Source organism: Pantherophis guttatus, chromosome 6 (genome assembly GCF_059756535.1).
Source record: "Pantherophis guttatus breed Tessera chromosome 6, ASM5975653v1, whole genome shotgun sequence".
NCBI classification, from domain to species: domain Eukaryota; kingdom Metazoa; phylum Chordata; class Lepidosauria; order Squamata; family Colubridae; genus Pantherophis; species Pantherophis guttatus.
The window spans coordinates 17,680,049-17,689,193 of record NC_142068.1 but is presented as its reverse complement, the minus strand read 5'-3'; the positions used below and the strand labels follow the sequence as shown (position 1 = coordinate 17,689,193).

Here is a 9,145-nt window from a genome sequence, read left to right as displayed (position 1 = left end):
GAAGCAGGAAACAGCCTGATTCCCTAGTTCTGGTGGGCCCAGAAAGCCTGAAAGTCAGTTGGCCAGTGCCCACCAATATGGCTCCGTGTGTCACCTATGGCACATGTGCCATAGAATCACCATCATGGCTTAGAAGAATAAGAGTTGTGATCCCAGAATTGCATCCAACAATATATAATTATTGCTCATTATTGTACATTTTACCAAGTTTTGAAAATATGACCTTCTTTAAGCTGATTCATATGTAATTGAAGTACTGTGCCTCACCAGTACTTGAATAAGCCATGGCTTATTCAACTATCTATGGTTTAACACCATAAACGAAACACTATGGTTTAGTTTAGCATTATATCTATAGTCAACAGACATAGGGGTGAGTATTATTTCCAATCCCTATTTCACTTACTGTAGACTTCAAACTTCATTTTTCCATTTGATCTACTATCACCGTACCAGAAGGTTAAGCCCACTTTCCCTGTGGCAGCTAAATGTTTCTGCCTTTGTTGTGGTCTACTAACATTTATCAATCTTTCTCATCCTTGCGGACTTATCAACACCCTATTTTTCTCTCTCTCTAAATATACTCCCATCCTAAATCTTAACATCTTTTGCAAACTTCAGCTCAGATTGCACTCTTCCTAAGAGTCTGACGCTGTGCTTGTACTTACATTTGGTGATTTGCTTCTCTGTTTTCTATACACGTCCCCATTCTATTTGCATTCATTGGAATTCCTTCTTCTGTAGCTGTCATTGCTCTTTTCAAATATCACCACTTTCCCTTGCTTCCTAGAATAGATTACCACCCTGCCTTTAGTATCTCGCTTTTAAGAATCGACCCATTCACTTCGTTACAGTCCGTATTGGGGCAGCAAGGAATGGCATTTAGGTATTTTTCCAGAACACAATTGCTGTTTGGTAGGCACTGGAAAAACCATGCAGAGTAACTCCCGCTGTATTCTCTATTTATAAAGTGATCACAGGGCACGCACCTTTTGATACAGGATGAGTTGGATGGGATCAAGAACCATTTCTAGATGGAAAGTTCTTATTTCTTCTTACATTCAAGAACTGCAGGCTGGTGACCAATAGACTCAATGGAGGGGGTCTGACATTCACAGTCTATTCCGTCAAATTGGAAGGATATTAAGGAGAAAGCACTTGCATACGTCTTTCAATGGTTTCACATTTATTTCATGTCCTTTTTTAGATGAAAAATAAGGGGTAAATGATGAAAATTTGGTAGTTTTCTCATGAAATTTTAACAGTGATGAGGCAAGGTGGAACACAAAATAGGGCTGGGGTATATTGGATCATTGGCCATGCATTACCATCCTCTAAAGAAGGACATACCATATTTTTCGGAGTATAAGGCACACTTTTTCCCTCCTAAAAGAGGTTGAAAATTTGGGTGCATTTTATATTCTGAATGTAGCTTTTTCGAAGCTTTTTTTCAGCCCTAACGAGGCGCTAAAGAGTGAAGCACTTTGCCTGCTCCCTTCGAATCCCAGCTGTGAAGTTTTTTTCCAGCCCTAAGGAGGCGCTAGCGAGTGCAGCGATCTCCGTGGTTTGCCTGCTTTTCTCATTGCTTCCCTCTCCAAAGATCAGTTGTGCTTTAGAAGCTGTTTTTTATCCCCAAGCAGGGGATAAAAACCAGCAAACTAATGTTCTGAAGCTGACCAGACTAAGGACGCTAGCCAGATGAATACCTGGTAGCAGATTTCCACCCCCTCTATTTTCCTCCCCAAAAACTAAGCTGCGTCTTAAACTTCGGTGTGTCTTATACTCCGAAAAATACGGTACTACAAAGACCATGAGTCTTTTTGTGTGTCTAATTTCTGCTTGGTACCATCCACTCATCTTTCTTCCATTCTTTCTTTCCATCTACAAGGATAAAGAGACTTCAGTCTGTTCCTTTCACTTTTGTGGTTCTTGTGCAATCAATAATCTAGGCCCGTGATGGCGAACCTATGGCACGCGTGCCAGAGGTGGCACGCAGAGCTCTCTCTTGTTCTGTCCCCGTCTCACACACGCACACAAACAGACAGCCGGGGGTTAAATAACTGGCAGACAACCAATTCTTCCGATAAGAAGCTTGGCAGCAACCCAGTAGCTGCTTGCCAAGAACTTTACTCAATAAACAAAATACACACAGTCAAGAATTGTCCAGTTCGTAAAATAAATCCAAGGCCGATAATGTTGTTCCCAAAGATGCAATGTGACTCGATAGTAGTTAGTTTTGTCCATCACAGAGTCTGAATGGCCACCTCACCCTCTTTTATACCCTGTGGGGTGTGGTCCAGTGACTCAGCTTAATCTCTGGCACGCCTTTTCTTCTGTTGCGCGCACTTATCTCTGTGATGCTGCAGAGGATCCAGCCAAGACTCATTACTGTCATCACTGTCCACCTGTGGCTGTGTGGATGTGCTTGGCCCCGGCCCTATCTCTTGCCCTTCGGCGGACACCGAAGGCATTGCCAGAGAGGAGGGTCCTGGAGAGGGAGGCCTTGCCAACTCCTCTCCTTCACTCTCGGAGTCCTCTCCTGCCGATGACAAAGGCTCAGGTAACGGAGCCACAATATCTCTATGGGCACACAAGCCACAATCAGCTGCTCGGCCAGTTGGTCTTCATGTGTGTCGGAGCACCAGAAACCCAAAGACTAGCTGGCCAGCTCCGGCATGTGCGAAGACCAGCTGGTGAGTACGCATGTGTGCGCCAGAAATCCGAAGACCAGGTAGCAAAGCGTGCGCATGCGCACTGGCCAGCTGGTCTTTGGGTTTCCGGTGCTCTGGCGCATACACGCGAATGCACGCACACGCATTCCAGTTTGGGCATTTGGTGTCGAAGAGGTTTGCCATCACTGATCTAGGCCAATGTTTTTCTGGGCTGGAGAATTCCGGGAATTGACATCCATCCACACAAGTTAAAGTTACCATGGTTGAAAAACGTTTCTCCAATTAATCAGAAAATACAATCTCAGTCCATTCCGGCCAATTTCACAATGCCTGAGCTTGGTTTACAGTGCTTACAGTTATCAGTTTTGTATGTCTCTCTGAGTAATATCCCACATGTTTAGATAGAGCCTCAGCTTTGAAATAGTGTTTCATAGAGAAAACACAATTGCTCAACAAGACTGGGTCATAAGTGAAGTAGGAATGGATTTTTGAGGGAAAGTATTATCAGAAGACTGACTGTGTATTCTGATTGCCATCAACACACTGATGGGCTATAACACCTATATAAATCAGCCTTTGATTCTTTTTCTCCTGGAATAGTCATACCCATGAGTTCAGCTTTCCCGAGATCTATGTTTTTGTAAAGATAATTCAAATCTATGGTCAGCTACCATTTGAGTCACTCAAGTCTTTTCATTCCACCCACCATTCCATCTCTCTTGATAAGGTAGAACACAGAACACAGAATAACAGAATTGGAAGGGACCTTGGAGGTCTTTTAGTCCAACCCCCTGCTCAAGCAGGAGATCCTAAACCATTTCAGATAAATGGCTGTCCAGTCTCTTCTTGAAAGCCCCTGTGATGGGGCACCCACAACTTCTGGAGGCAAGCCATTCCACGGGTTGATTGTTCTCACTGTTAGGAAATGTCTCCTTAGTTCCAGTTGCTTCTCTCCTTGATTCTTTCTCTCCATCCATCCATTGTTTCTTGTTTATGCTTATATTTGAACTTGGGTGAATTACTCAAGGCTCAGTTCAGAATGTTCATAAGAAATAGCTGATATATGATTATTTCTAAAATACCTTCCCTCATTCATTTGCCTCTCTTTTAATACTCCCTAAATAATTATTTTCTTTCAGACCATTTTGTCTATATGCCAGCATTCACCACTATCCTGTGTTAACAAACATTGCACATAAATGTTCAACACAATCTGAAGCACCAAAACCAAAGCAAACTGCCGCATTAAAAACTCTCATTCAACCCCTTTTCTCTTCGGGACACCTGCTAATGATTTATTATAGACAATTTAGTTCCTGTCTTGATTTGACATAAAGTTTCCCCCTCTAAAACTTCCTGTTGGTCCTAAGAATTTATTCTTTCTCTCATCTTTTGCCTGCAGGGCAATTTTTGTATGTGTGTATGGGAAAACACCCGTCACATCCACTCTCCTAGGCTTCTTCAGACAACAAGCATACATTTTGCTGCCTATTGGGAGACTAATATAGATCTATTTCAGACTGATTGGTCCTCATCAGTTAGCCACACCCTTACCATATGTTCCCTCCCCCTAGAGGCTAAGTATTTGCTTTCTTTTCTTATTGTAGGTTTTGTACGTATTTTTCTTCAAACCGGGTATTTTCTAAAGAAGCCTAGGAGAGTGGATGTGATTTCACTGAGCTATGGCTGCAGTTTGAGAAACTTGGTTTATGTAGGAAAATACCTGGTTTGAAGAAAAATACATACAAAACCTACGATAAGAAAATAAATATACATACATACATACATACATACATACATACATACATATATATGAACCAAATGAAAATTGATCATGTTCCATTCCATTTCTTGGCCATGTGCACATATACATTCTCATATGTTTGGTTTTTTTTTTAAATGAACCAAAAGTAAAGAAAATGGTGGGTGGGAGGATGATGTGAGCAGCAGCAACAACTGTCATTAGCGCTGGGGGAAAAAAGATTCCTTTCCAACCATCAAAGGTTTTAAAACTGCTGTTAATGGCAACACTTTCCTAAAACAAAACAGAAAAATCCCTTTGAAGAAGACGACAGCTGAGGGAAGAAGGCTCAAGTGGGTGCCGTCGTCGCTGTAACATGTAGTAGTGATCAGAGGAATGGAAGAAGAAGAAGAAGAAGAAGAGAAGGAGAAAGAGAAGGAGGAGACATTGGCTAAGACACACTCTTCAACATATCAAAGCTCTGCCTAGCATTTGGAGTAAACCCTGCTCCAATTCAAGGGAAAAAAGGCTTGCAGCTAGAGTGACTTCATTTCACCAAAAATAGCCTCTAGTCATCAGCTTCTATTGCCAACTGTTTTGCAGATCAAAGGAAAGCCCAGTTAAATCACAACTTAACCTCTTGAGATAGATACTACTGGGAATGAAATGGGGGGGGGGCTTTATATGATCAGCCTTCAGTGAGCTAAGGTATAGCTTTTGATATTTTATTTTAGTGCTGTTTTTGTCATAGCTGCAAAAATGTGATTAACGGCTTGATGGCAGAAATAGTCCGTTGTAACACCTTGCCACCAACCGAGGGTGATTTGCAATGCAAGTATTGAGGCCTCAATCCATTTCATAAGGGGGAAAAAAATCAGATTTTTTTTTTTTTAAAAAAGAAAGACTTTGCCTGTGCTGATTGGCAGTTGCAGTTATCTTTGAGACCGCCTTCTACCCCAAAGCTCCCAGCGACCGGTAAGATCCCACAAAGTTGGTCTCCTCTGGGTCCCGTCAGCTAAACAATGCCGGCTGGCGGGCCCACGGGGGAGGGCCTTCTCTGTGGCTGCCCCAGCTCTCTGGAACCAGTTACCTCCTGAGGTCTGGACCATCCCCACCCTATTGGCCTTCCGAAAAGCGGTGAAGACCTGGCTTTTCTGGCAGGCCTGGGGCCGTTGATCTCGCTTTGCGATCTGACGAGATCCGGCCATGAATGGTGTGAATGGGTTTTAATGTTTTTAATTTTTAAGTGTTTTTATATTGATTTTTTGAGTGTATTGTGAGGCGCCCTGGTCTTCGGAGAGGGGCGGCATATAAATTGAATGAATGAATGAATGAATGAATAAATAAATAAATAAATAACAACAACAACCATCTTTTTAGGTAGGTCTATTAAGGTATCCTTTTTTTATTATTCTGGCACCATGAGGTGAAGCTTCATTTCAAGACCAATATCCAGATTCCGATACCAGAAGAACGCAGTATTAAACCACTTTCTGTTTCTGTTATTACATCTTCTGTAATATGAGTATGTTCAGGTAACTACCAAAAATCAAATTCAGCTTTGCTTTTTTTAAATAAGTAAGGGCTTAAATATCATTTAATGTGACTTGTCTGCTATTGATCTTGTGTGGTGTGCCAAATGGGCAATGAATAGATCATGGTTTCTTTTAGAATATTAAACCATAGTTATCACTTCGTTTACTGATACCCCTCATATTATTTCAAAAGGTCGTGATCGCTAACTGTTATTTGATCAACAATAAATGAAGAGCTTATCAGCATGCAAGAACCAAGCCTGTACCTTATCAACAGATGTAAACAAGGTTGTGTGGTTTGTGACATTCTGACTTATCCCTGCTTGTTTTTCTCCCTCACTGAAGTCTCTAATCGGCCTCCAGTGTTATAAGTCAAGGCCAACTAGAAAAACTTGGGGGTAACCAAGTGACATTTGAAGGGAAAAACCAGCCATTATTCCACAGCTTGTTTGCAAGAATCACTGTCTTGTTTGGGGCTTTGAAAATAAACCATGACTAAATATGACAGAAGAGATTTGAATATGAAAATATTTGATCCTTTGTTTGTCCCTGGTTGTTTATTGTAATATGTACTGGCTAAGCGACAACCAGCTCAAGTGGTTGGTAACTCCCTATCCAGCTTCATTTCTTCAACTCATGAGTCTATTCATCCATTGTTTCTCTTGACCTTTTGCTTTATACTCGCTTCTTCGCCAAATGGTGTAAAACACATAAATAAGGACAATGCTTTCAGATCATTGCATCATTTTTATCCTTGCAATTGGTCTGATTCTGAATTTTGTTACATGCTCCATTGCTTTCCACCCTGCTGTTTGACTCATCCTGGTTTTATCATGGCTGCTTTATAGTTCTTGTTTTACGATTATCTTGCTTTTTTATATTTTTAATTTTATTAATGCTCCCCAGAGAACCTCATTGGCTGGATGCACTAAGCATTCATTCATTCATTCATTCATTCATTCATTCATTCAATCAATCAATCAATCAATCAATCAATCAATAAAAGTAATCAGCTGTATATGAAGCCTTCCTTGTAAAGTGTTTGAGACAGTGGTGAAATCCAAATTTTTCTACTGGTTCTGTGGGTGTGGCTTGGTAGGCATGGTGTGGCTTGGTGGGTGTGGCTTGGGTATGGCAGGGGAAGGATTCTGCAAAATCTCCATTCCCACCCCACTCCAGGGGAAGGATATTGCAAAATCTCCATTCCCTCCCCACTCTGGGACCAGCCAGAGGTGGTATTTGCCGGTTCTTTGAATTGGTTCTCCAGAACCTGTCAGAATCTGCTGGATTTCACCCCTGGTTTGAGAGTATCAAAAGGTGAAAAATATACCAGCTGGACTTTCCTTCTATCAGTGCTTGAGAATCTGAATCAACTACATTAACATATAATTTGTTTTGAAGTCAACTAATGGTACAACTCTGCAGTTATCCACCCCTCAAACTGTTTAGGGCATGTTGTGTAAATTATATAGTGTGTATGGAGAGAAAAAGAAACCTGTAGAGAATGTAATTAGAGAAAGCAGGCAATTGTTAAGGTTAAAATTAGCAAATAAATGCAAAGCAATTTTGAGGGGAATAAAAATAATGTTTTGGAAATATGTGAAAAGGGATAAATATGGATATTTCAGCAAAATGCAAAACAAATATATGAAATAATTTGTGATGGAACTAAGATGAGGGGAGTTTTAGAGTTTTAGAGAATTGTATAGGAATGATAGTGATGCGTCAAAGGGTGCATTGAAACAAATGATATTATGTTCTCCTGCAAATTCATCATTAATGGGAGCAAACACGACAGGTTGTTGATATCCATTTGCATTACAAAATTTGTATTGTGAAAAGCAACTGAAGAGAAGAATTTCATGCATTTAAGTCATGCTGTGTAAGAATCTTTCTTCCTTTCTGAAATAAATTTCCCCTCCCCTCTTCATACCTTCTTTGGGTTTTGCACAAGGATTTCTTTTAAAGGCACCTTTCATGTTTTGCAGGATGAACCTTGATAGGGTTTATTTTGAAAGCATAATTGTAGAGAATATTATTCAAGATCTCAGAAGAGCTGAACCCTAATTTATATATACTATACCTCTTGGCTGCATGGACCTGGTGAAATGCTGCAAAATGAATTGCAATATCAGAATTCAAACCCTGCCAGGGGTGAAATGCTACCGGTTCAGACAGCTTCGACCGAACCGGTAGAGATGGTGGCGGGTAGTTCAGAGAATTGGTAGCGATGGCAGTGCGAGACTCTGCCCACCCACCCAGTTGTCGTTACTTCCTGGTTTTAACCAGGAAGTAAACTGTGTTATACCCTCTGCGCATGCACAGAAGAGTTTGCGCATGCGCAGAGGGTCTTTGTGCGCACATGATGTGCATGCACGCGGTGCGTGCATTTCCGAACCAATAGGGAAAGTAAATAGCGTCCAAGATGGCATTGGTGCAGCAGCTGTACCGGTTTGTCTTCCATCGCACGTCCACGCTGGTTTTCACAGTCGTGGTGGGCGCCGTGATTTTCCAGCGGAGCTTCGACCAGGCCAAGGAGGCGATTTTCTGCCGCCTCAATGAGGGGAGACTCTGGAAAGACATCAAGCACAAATATGAAGTCAAGCAGGACTGAGGCATAGGCAGCAAAACCCTGGATTCCTTAGATCGTCCGCCATCTTATTTATTTATTCATTTTATTATTTAAATTTGTATACCGCCCTTCTCCCGAGGGACTCAGGGCGGTGAACAGCCAAAATTAAAATACATACAATATAAAATTTAAAATAATTTAAAAGCAGAATTAAATCGAATTGGCTTCCCAAAAATTAAAACCCATTACCCTTAAAATAACCCATTAAAATTTTAAGCCAGCCCAGCTTGCTGAAATAGGAAGGTCTTCAAAGCTCGACGGAAGGTCCGGAGGTCCGGGATCAGTCGTATTCCTGGGGGTAGCTCATTCCAGAGGGCGGGTGCCCCCACAGAGAAGGCTCTTCCCCTGGGGGTCGTCAGTCGACATTGCTTGACCGACGGCACCCTAAGGAGGCCCTCTCTGTGGGACCGAGTTGGCCGGTGGGAGGTTATCAGTGGCAGAAGGTGGTCTCATAAATAACCGGGCCCTAAGCCATGGAGCGCTTTAAAGGTGAGAACCAATACCTTGAAGCGCACCCGGAAGACCACCGGAAGCCAGTGCAGCTCGCGCAGGCAAGGTGTCACAT

At 41.9% G+C, this 9,145-nt stretch overlaps 1 pseudogene; it reads left to right on the top strand.

Annotated features, from left to right (window-relative positions):
- Window positions 1–8,108: 8,108 nt before the first annotated feature.
- LOC148113044 (cytochrome b-c1 complex subunit 9 pseudogene) lies at window positions 8,109–8,564 on the top strand (annotated as a pseudogene).
- Window positions 8,565–9,145: the final 581 nt, after the last annotated feature.